Source organism: Coregonus clupeaformis, chromosome 30 (assembly GCF_020615455.1).
Source record: "Coregonus clupeaformis isolate EN_2021a chromosome 30, ASM2061545v1, whole genome shotgun sequence".
In the NCBI taxonomy this organism is placed as follows: Eukaryota; Metazoa; Chordata; class Actinopteri; order Salmoniformes; family Salmonidae; genus Coregonus; species Coregonus clupeaformis.
Window position 1 is genome coordinate 43,598,009 of NC_059221.1, and position 8,178 is coordinate 43,606,186.

General features: G+C 50.2%; 1 non-coding gene across 1 annotated transcript; it reads right to left on the reverse strand.

The window, feature by feature from the left end:
- Nucleotides 1–1,638: 1,638 nt before the first annotated feature.
- trnae-uuc lies at nucleotides 1,639–1,710 on the reverse strand. The gene has a single exon. It is a non-coding gene; the product is annotated as a tRNA-Glu (tRNA).
- Nucleotides 1,711–8,178: the final 6,468 nt, after the last annotated feature.

An 8,178-nucleotide genomic window follows, 5' to 3' on the forward strand; every position in this document is an offset into this window, starting at 1 on the left:
TTAACATAACTCCTAACCTTAACCCTAACCCCTAAGCCCTAGCCTAACTAACGTTAGCCACCTAGCTAACATTAGCGTTAGCCACCTAGCTAAAGTTCGCCACAACAATTTGGAATTTGTAACATATCATAAGTTTTGCTAATTTGTAAGATGCACGGAATTGCAATCCGTAACATATTGTACGATTTTCAATTTCTAACATATCATACGAATTGTAATTCATAACATATCATACAAAATAGATGATACACATCCACAAATGAATACATACCATAGGAAACATAACATACACTACATGACCAAAAGTATGTGGACACCTGCTCATCGAATATCTCATTCCAAAATTATGGGCATTAATATGGAGTTGGTCACCCCTTTGCTGCTATAACAGCCTCCACTCTTCTGGGAAGGCTTTCCACTAGATGTTGGAACATTGCTGTGGGGACTTGCTTCCATTCAGCCACAAGAGCATTAGTGAGGTCGGGCGCTGATGTTGGGCGATTAGGCCTGGCTCGCAGTCGGCGTTCCAATTCATCCCAAAGGTGTTCGATGGGGTTGAGGTCAGGGCTTTGTGCAGGCCAGTCAAGTTCTTCCACACCGATCTCGACAAACTTTTTCTGAATGGACCTCGCTTTGTGCACAGGGGCATTGTTTGGAACTCGGTAGTGAGTGTTGCAACCGATGACAGACGATTTTACGTGCTACACGCTTCAGCACTCAGAGATCCCATTCTGTGAGCTTGTGTTGCCTACCACTGTGCGGCTGAGCCGTTGTTGCTCCTAGACGTTTCCACTTCACAATAACAGTTGACCGGCTCTAGCAGGACAGGAATTTGACAAACTAACTTTTTGGAAAGGTGGCATCCTATGACAGTGCCACATTGAAAGTCACTGAACTCTTCAGTACGGGCCATTCTACTGCCAATGTTTGTCTATGGAGATTGCATGGCGGTGTGCTCTATTTTATACACCTTTCAGCAATGGGTGTGGCTGAAATAGCCAAATCCACTAATTTGAAGGGGTGTCCACATACTTTTGGCCATATAATGTATCATGCTATTGGAGTGTCCTGGATTTACGTTTCCTATGTTACATCTACCACTGAGTCCAGGTTGGTGTCAGTTTGTCACTTTCACAATGTTGGAGCAATAACATGTTTAACTACTTCAGACATTGGCTTGAAAATAGATTGTGCATTTAGATTTCGAGAAAGTTAACTATAACTTTTAGCATCAACACCACTATCTACAAATCACCTTGTATCATAAATAATGACTCATTATTTTTGTTGATCAGTCGTTCAGTCACAATTTAGCCATGATACATTGTGGTTTTGATCTTCTCGAAAACGGCCATTGTCTTCTCAAACCCCAAACCCCAAACCCCAAACCCGGCCTGTTCGGTCTCTTTCGCAAGCGTTCCCTTGAGTCTCGCCTCATTGTTTAGAAGTTCTGTGATAATATCCTGCTGCGGAGTACGGTAATTCACGGTGACCCAGGTCAGATTTTTTTATATGGTTTTGCCAGATGGAAATGGACACTTTTTCATTAAATATATGCAATATTTCCATGAAATTCTAAGTAAATGTATATCACAGCGCGTAAACAATACGATGGTGGAAAGATGGCAAAAAATGTAGTTCCCATACCGGGAGTCGAACCCGGGCCGCCTGGGTGAAAACCAGGAATCCTAACCGCTAGACCATATGGGACCGATGACAATACATTTCTAGGAGGGTTTATGTTGGGTTCATGTAGGTCGCTAGGAGGGTTATGTTGGGTTCATGTAGCTCGCTGGTAACATAATAATTGCTCCTAGTTCTGGCTATTAATTAATAAATCACTAAGATTTATAAAGCCCTTTTTACACCAGCAGTTGTCACAAAGTGCTTATACATGTTTTATCTTCACACAACTGTTTTATATAGGTCTATTGATAGAAAACAGACAGATGAGGAAACCATTATAATCACCATTAGTTCCTGCCAAGGCAGCAGCTACTCTTCCTGGGGTTTATTATGGATCCCCATTAGTTCCTGCCAAGGCAGCAGCTACTCTTCCTGGGGTGGCCAGTTCCAGAGGGAAAAAAATAGGTTAAGAGCTTCCTGGGGCTGGCATCCTATCCCGCAACAGGGAGGGATCGAGGACATCCTTCACCGGGACCCAGCACCACTCCTCCGGACCGTACCCCTCCCACTCCACAAGGTACTGAAGGCCCCCCACCCGACACCAGGATGGAACGGACAGAGTTGGCCGGGGCCCTCTAGATGTCCAGAGGGGACGGAGGGACTTCCCGCACCTCAGACTCCTGGAGTGGACCATCCATCACCGGCCTGAGGAGAGATACGTGAAACGAGGGGTTAATACGGTAATCAGGAGGGAGCAGCAACCTATACGTAACCTCGTTAACTCTCTTCAGGACTTTGAACGGCCCCACAAACCGCGGGCTCAGCTTCCGGCAGGGCAGGCGGAGGGGCAGGTTCCAGGTCGAGAGCCAGACCCGATCACCCAGGACAAAGACCGGGGCCTCACTGCGGTGGCGGTCAGCATTGGCTTTCTGACAATGCACGGCGTGCTGGAGGTGGACGTGGGCGCCGAAACCAGTCGTCCACCGCAGGAGCTTCGGTTTGATACCACGGTGCCAGGACCGGCTGATACCCTAAAACACATTGAAAGGGTGACAGGTTAGTGGAGGAGTGGCGGAGAGAGTTCTGGGCATATTCGTCCCATGGCAACACCGACCACTCCCCCGGCCGGTCCTGGCAGTAGGACCGCAGGAACCTACCCACATCCTGATTCACCCGTTCCATCTGCCCATTAGACTCGGGGTTGAACCCAGAGGTCAGGCTGACCGAGACCCCCAGACGTTCCATGAACGCCTTCCAGACGCAAAGACTACTCCATGGCTATTCTGAAAGTTCTAATAGAGGAGTCGATAATGGAACACCCAATACTAGCCATGGGAGAGGAGGAAATAATAAAGCACATTTATAGTATTTATAGTATTTATAGTATTTTATAAAGTGATAAGACGGTATTACAAGAAAAGATAATAAGCAAAATAGTACATCTTCAAATACAACTAATTAGAACACAAGTACTCAGTCAACATAGTGGAGATAAAAACATAGCAAACAGAAGACATAGAAGGCACAGTATGGGGGTATGGGGGTATGGGGGGATGGGGGGATGGGGGGATGGGGGGATGAGGGTTAGGGGGATGGGGGGATGGAGGTATGGGGGGATGGGGGGATGGAGGGATGGGGGTATGGGGGGATGGGGGTATGGGGGGATGGGGGGATGGAGGTATGGGGGATGGGGGATGGAGGGATGGGGGATGGAGGTATGGGGGATGGGGGATGGAGGGATGGGGGGTATGGGGGGATGGGGGATGGGGGATGGGGGATGGAGGGATGGGGGGATGGGGGGGATGGGGATTAGGGGGGATGGAGGGATGGAGGTATGGGGGATGGAGGGATGGGGGATGGGTATGGGGGTATGGGGGGTATGGGGATTAGGGGGTATGGGGGTATGGGGGTATGGGGGGTTAGGGGGTATGGGGGGATGGGGGGATGGGGGTATGGGGATTAGGGGGATGGAGGTATGGAGGATGGGGGTATGGGGGATGGGGGTATGGGGGTATGGGGGATGGGGGTATGGGGGTATGGGGGTATGGGGGATGGGGGATGGAGGATGGGGGGATGGGGGGATGGGGGTATGGGGGGATGGGGGGATGGGGATTAGGGGGTATGGGGGATGGAGGTATGGAGGATGGGGGGTATGGGGGTATGGGGGGTTTGGGGGTATGGGGGTATGGGGGTATGGAGGTATGGAGGATGGGGGTATGGGGGATGGGGGGATGGGGGATGGAGGATGGGGGTATGGGGGATGGGGGTTAGGGGGTATGGGGGGATGGGGGGATGGGGGATGGGGTAGGGGGTATGGGGGGATGGGGGGATGGGGGGTATGGGGATTAGGGGGATGGAGGGATGGAGGTATGGGGGATGGGGGGATGGGGTAGGGGGTATGGGGGTATGGGGATTAGGGGGATGGAGGTATGGAGGATGGGGTATGGGGGTATGGGGGGATGGGGGGATGGAGGATGGGGGGATGGGGGATGGGGGGATGGGGGGTATGGGGATTAGGGGGTATGGGGGGATGGGGGTATGGAGGGATGGGGGGTATGGGGGGATGGGGGATGGGGGTATGGGGGTATGGGGATTAGGGGGTATGGGGTATGGGGGTATGGGGGATGGAGGGATGGGGGTATGGGGGGATGGGGGATGGGGGGTATGGGGGTATGGGGATTAGGGGGTATGGGGTATGGGGGGTATGGGGGATGGGGGTATGGGGGGATGGAGGTATGGAGGATGGGGGTATGGGGGATGGGGTATGGAGGGATGGGGGATGGGGGGATGGGGTATGGGGGTATGGGGATTAGGGGGTATGGGGGGATGGGGGGATGGAGGTATGGAGGATGGGGGTATGGGGGTATGGGGGGTTTGGGGGTATGGGGGTATGGGGGGTATGGAGGTATGGAGGATGGGGGGTATGGGGGATGGGGGATGGGGGATGGAGGATGGGGGTATGGGGGATGGGGGGTTAGGGGGTATGGGGGGATGGGGATGGGGGGATGGGGTAGGGGGTATGGGGGGATGGGGGGATGGGGGGTATGGGGATTAGGGGGGATGGAGGGATGGAGGTATGGGGGATGGGGGATGGGGTAGGGGGTATGGGGGGTATGGGGATTAGGGGGATGGAGGTATGGAGGATGGGGGTATGGGGGTATGGGGGGATGGGGGATGGAGGATGGGGGATGGGGGATGGGGGGATGGGGGGTATGGGGGATTAGGGGGTATGGGGGGATGGGGGTATGGAGGGATGGGGGTATGGGGGATGGGGGGATGGGGGGTATGGGGGTATGGGGATTAGGGGGGTATGGGGTATGGGGGGTATGGGGGGATGGAGGGATGGGGGTATGGGGGATGGGGGGGATGGGGGGTATGGGGGTATGGGGATTAGGGGGTATGGGGTATGGGGGTATGGGGGGGATGGGGGTATGGGGGATGGAGGTATGGAGGATGGGGGTATGGGGGATGGGGGTATGGAGGGATGGGGGGATGGGGGATGGGGTATGGGGGGTATGGGGATTAGGGGGTATGGGGGATGGGGGGATGGGGGATGGAGGTATGGAGGATGGGGGTATGGGGGATGGGGGGTATGGGGGGATGGGGGTATGGGGGGTATGGGGGGATGGGGTAGGGGGGTATGGGGATTAGGGGGATGGAGGTATGGAGGATGGGGGTATGGAGGATGGGGGTATGGGGGATGGGGGATGGGGGATGGGGGTATGGGGGTATGGGGGGTATGGGGGTATGGGGGGATGGGGGGGTATGGGGGATTAGGGGGATGGAGGTATGGAGGATGGGGGGTATGGAGGGATGGGGGATGGGGGATGGGGGATGGGGATTAGGGGGATGGAGGTATGGGGATTAGGGGATATGGGGTTAGGGGGTATGGGGGTATGGGGGGTAGGGGGGATGGGGTATGGGGGATGTATTGTGATGGAAGGTATGGAGATGTAATGTATTACAATGGCAATCCAGGTTATAGGTAACAATCCTACGCATGAACTGCCAACATTATTACACATATTAATTGATAATGATGGAAATTAAGATTTGCAAGATATTTGAATAGATATATATTTTTAAATAGCTATATATATATATATATTGAGGTGAGAGCTTTGGAAAGGCTTTTGGCGGTTGACCTGCTTCTGTTTTGTGGGTAGCACTGTGTGCTGTTTTCGAAGGATGGGTCCTGGCCTCTCGGGGGGCCTAGGGATCCGGGGGAACAGGGGTGGTATGCCGATCACTGGGACGACAACCCAACTTGGGACGGGGGAATAGTGGAGAACAATTGGAGGGTTCCTTAGTAGCAATGCAAATATCATGGTACAGCTATATGGTATATTTTATTGTTACATTTACAAACATATATAATGATAAATAGATTTTAAACTTGTATCACATTATGGTATGTGGTGAAAGAAGTATAGCCAGTTATAATTATAATGACTTACAGAGTGGTCCTCTGTAGCTCAGCTGGTAGAGCACGGCGCTTGTAACGCCAAGGTAGTGTGTTCGATCCCCGGGACCACCCAGGACCACCCATACACTAAAAATGTATGCAGGCATGACTGTAAGTGCGTCTGCTAAATGGCTTATTATTATTATAGTAACAAAAGAAGAACAATATTTACATGGCTCCAAGAGAAGGAATATAATATCTATTGTTTACAGGAAACTCATTCAACAATTCTAGATGAAGTTGCGTGGAAAAAGGAATGGGGGGGGCTTAAATATACTTCTCCCATGGGCTAAGAAACTCAAAAGGGGTGATGATATTAATTAATAGTCATTTCGATTCGAATGTGCAAATTGTCCGAACAGATCCGCAAGGTAGATGGATTCTTTTAAATATGTTATTGGACCATAAACAGATACAGTGAGGGAAAAAAGTATTTGATCCCCTGCTGATTTTGTACGTTTGCCCACTGACAAAGACACGATCAGTCTATAATTTTAATGGTAGGTTTGTTTGAACAGTGAGAGACAGAATAACAACAAAATAATCCAGAAAAACGCATGTCAAAAATGGTATGAATTGATTTGCATTTTAATGAGGGAAATAAGTATTTGACCCCTCTGCAAAACATGACTTAGTACTTGGTGGCAAAACCCTTGTTGGCAATCACAGAGGTCAAACGTTTCTTGTAGTTGGACACCAGGTTTGCACACATCTCAGGAGGGATTTTGTCCCACTCCTCTTTGCAGATCTTCTCCAAGTCATTAAGGTATCGAGGCTGACGTTTGGCAACTGGAACCTTCAGCTTCCTCCACAGATTTTCTTTGGGATTAAGGTCTGGAGACTGGCTAGGCCATTCCAGGACCTTAATGTGCTTCTTCTTGAGCCACTCCTTTGTTGCCTTGGCCGTGTGTTTTGGGTCATTGTCATGCTGGAATACCCATCCACAACCCATTTTCAATGCCCTGGCTGAGGGAAGGAGGTTCTCACCCAAGATTTGACGGTACATGGCCTCGTCCCTTTGATGCAGTGAAGTTGTCCTGTCCCCTTAGCAGAAAAACACCCCCAAAGCATAATGTTTCCACCTCCATGTTTGACGGTGGGGATGGTGTTCTTGGGGTCATAGGCAGCATTCCCCCTCCTCCAAACACGGCGAGTTGAGTTGATGCCAAAGAGCTCGATTTTGGTCTCATCTGACCACAACACTTTCACCCAGTTCTCCTCTGAATCATTCAGATGTTCATTGGCAAACTTCAGACGGCCCTGTATATGTGCTTTCTTGAGCAGGGGGACCTTGCGGGCGCTGCAGGATTTCAGTCCTTCACGGCGTAGTGTGTTACCAATTGTTATCTTGGTGACTATGGTCCCAGCTGCCTTGAGATCATTGACAAGATCCTCCCATGTAGTTCTGGGCTGATTCCTCACCGTTCTCGTGAGATCTTGCATGGAGCCCCAGGCCGAGGGAGATTGACAATTATTTTGTGTTTCTTCCATTTGTGAATAATCGCACCAACTGTTGTCACCTTCTCACCAAGCTTCTTGCCGATGGTCTTGTAGCCCATTCCAGCCTTGTGTAGGTCTACAATCTTGTCCCTGACATCGTTGGAGAGCTCTTTGGTCTTGGCCATGGTGGAAAGTTTGGAATCTGATTGATTGATTGCTTCTTGGACAGGTGTCTTTTATACAGGTAACAAACTGAGATTAGGAGCACTCCCTATAAGAGTGTGCTCCTAATCTCAGCTGGTTACCTGTATAAAAGACACCTGGGAGCCAGAAATCTTTCTGATTGAGAGGGGGTCAAATACTTATTTCCCTCATTAAAATGCTAATCAATTTATAACATTTTTGACATGCGTTTTTCTTGATTTTTTTGTTGTTATTCTGTCTCTCACTGTTCAAATAAACCTACCATTAAAATTATAGACTGATCATTTCTTTGTCAGTGGGCAAACGTACAAAATCAGCAGGGGATCAAATACTTTTTTCCCTCACTGTATGGCTCATTAACCTTTAAGGACCAATTAATGATGATCCACACTTCTTTGACAATATATATAATAAATGATCAACTCTGCAAGCAATTCAAAACT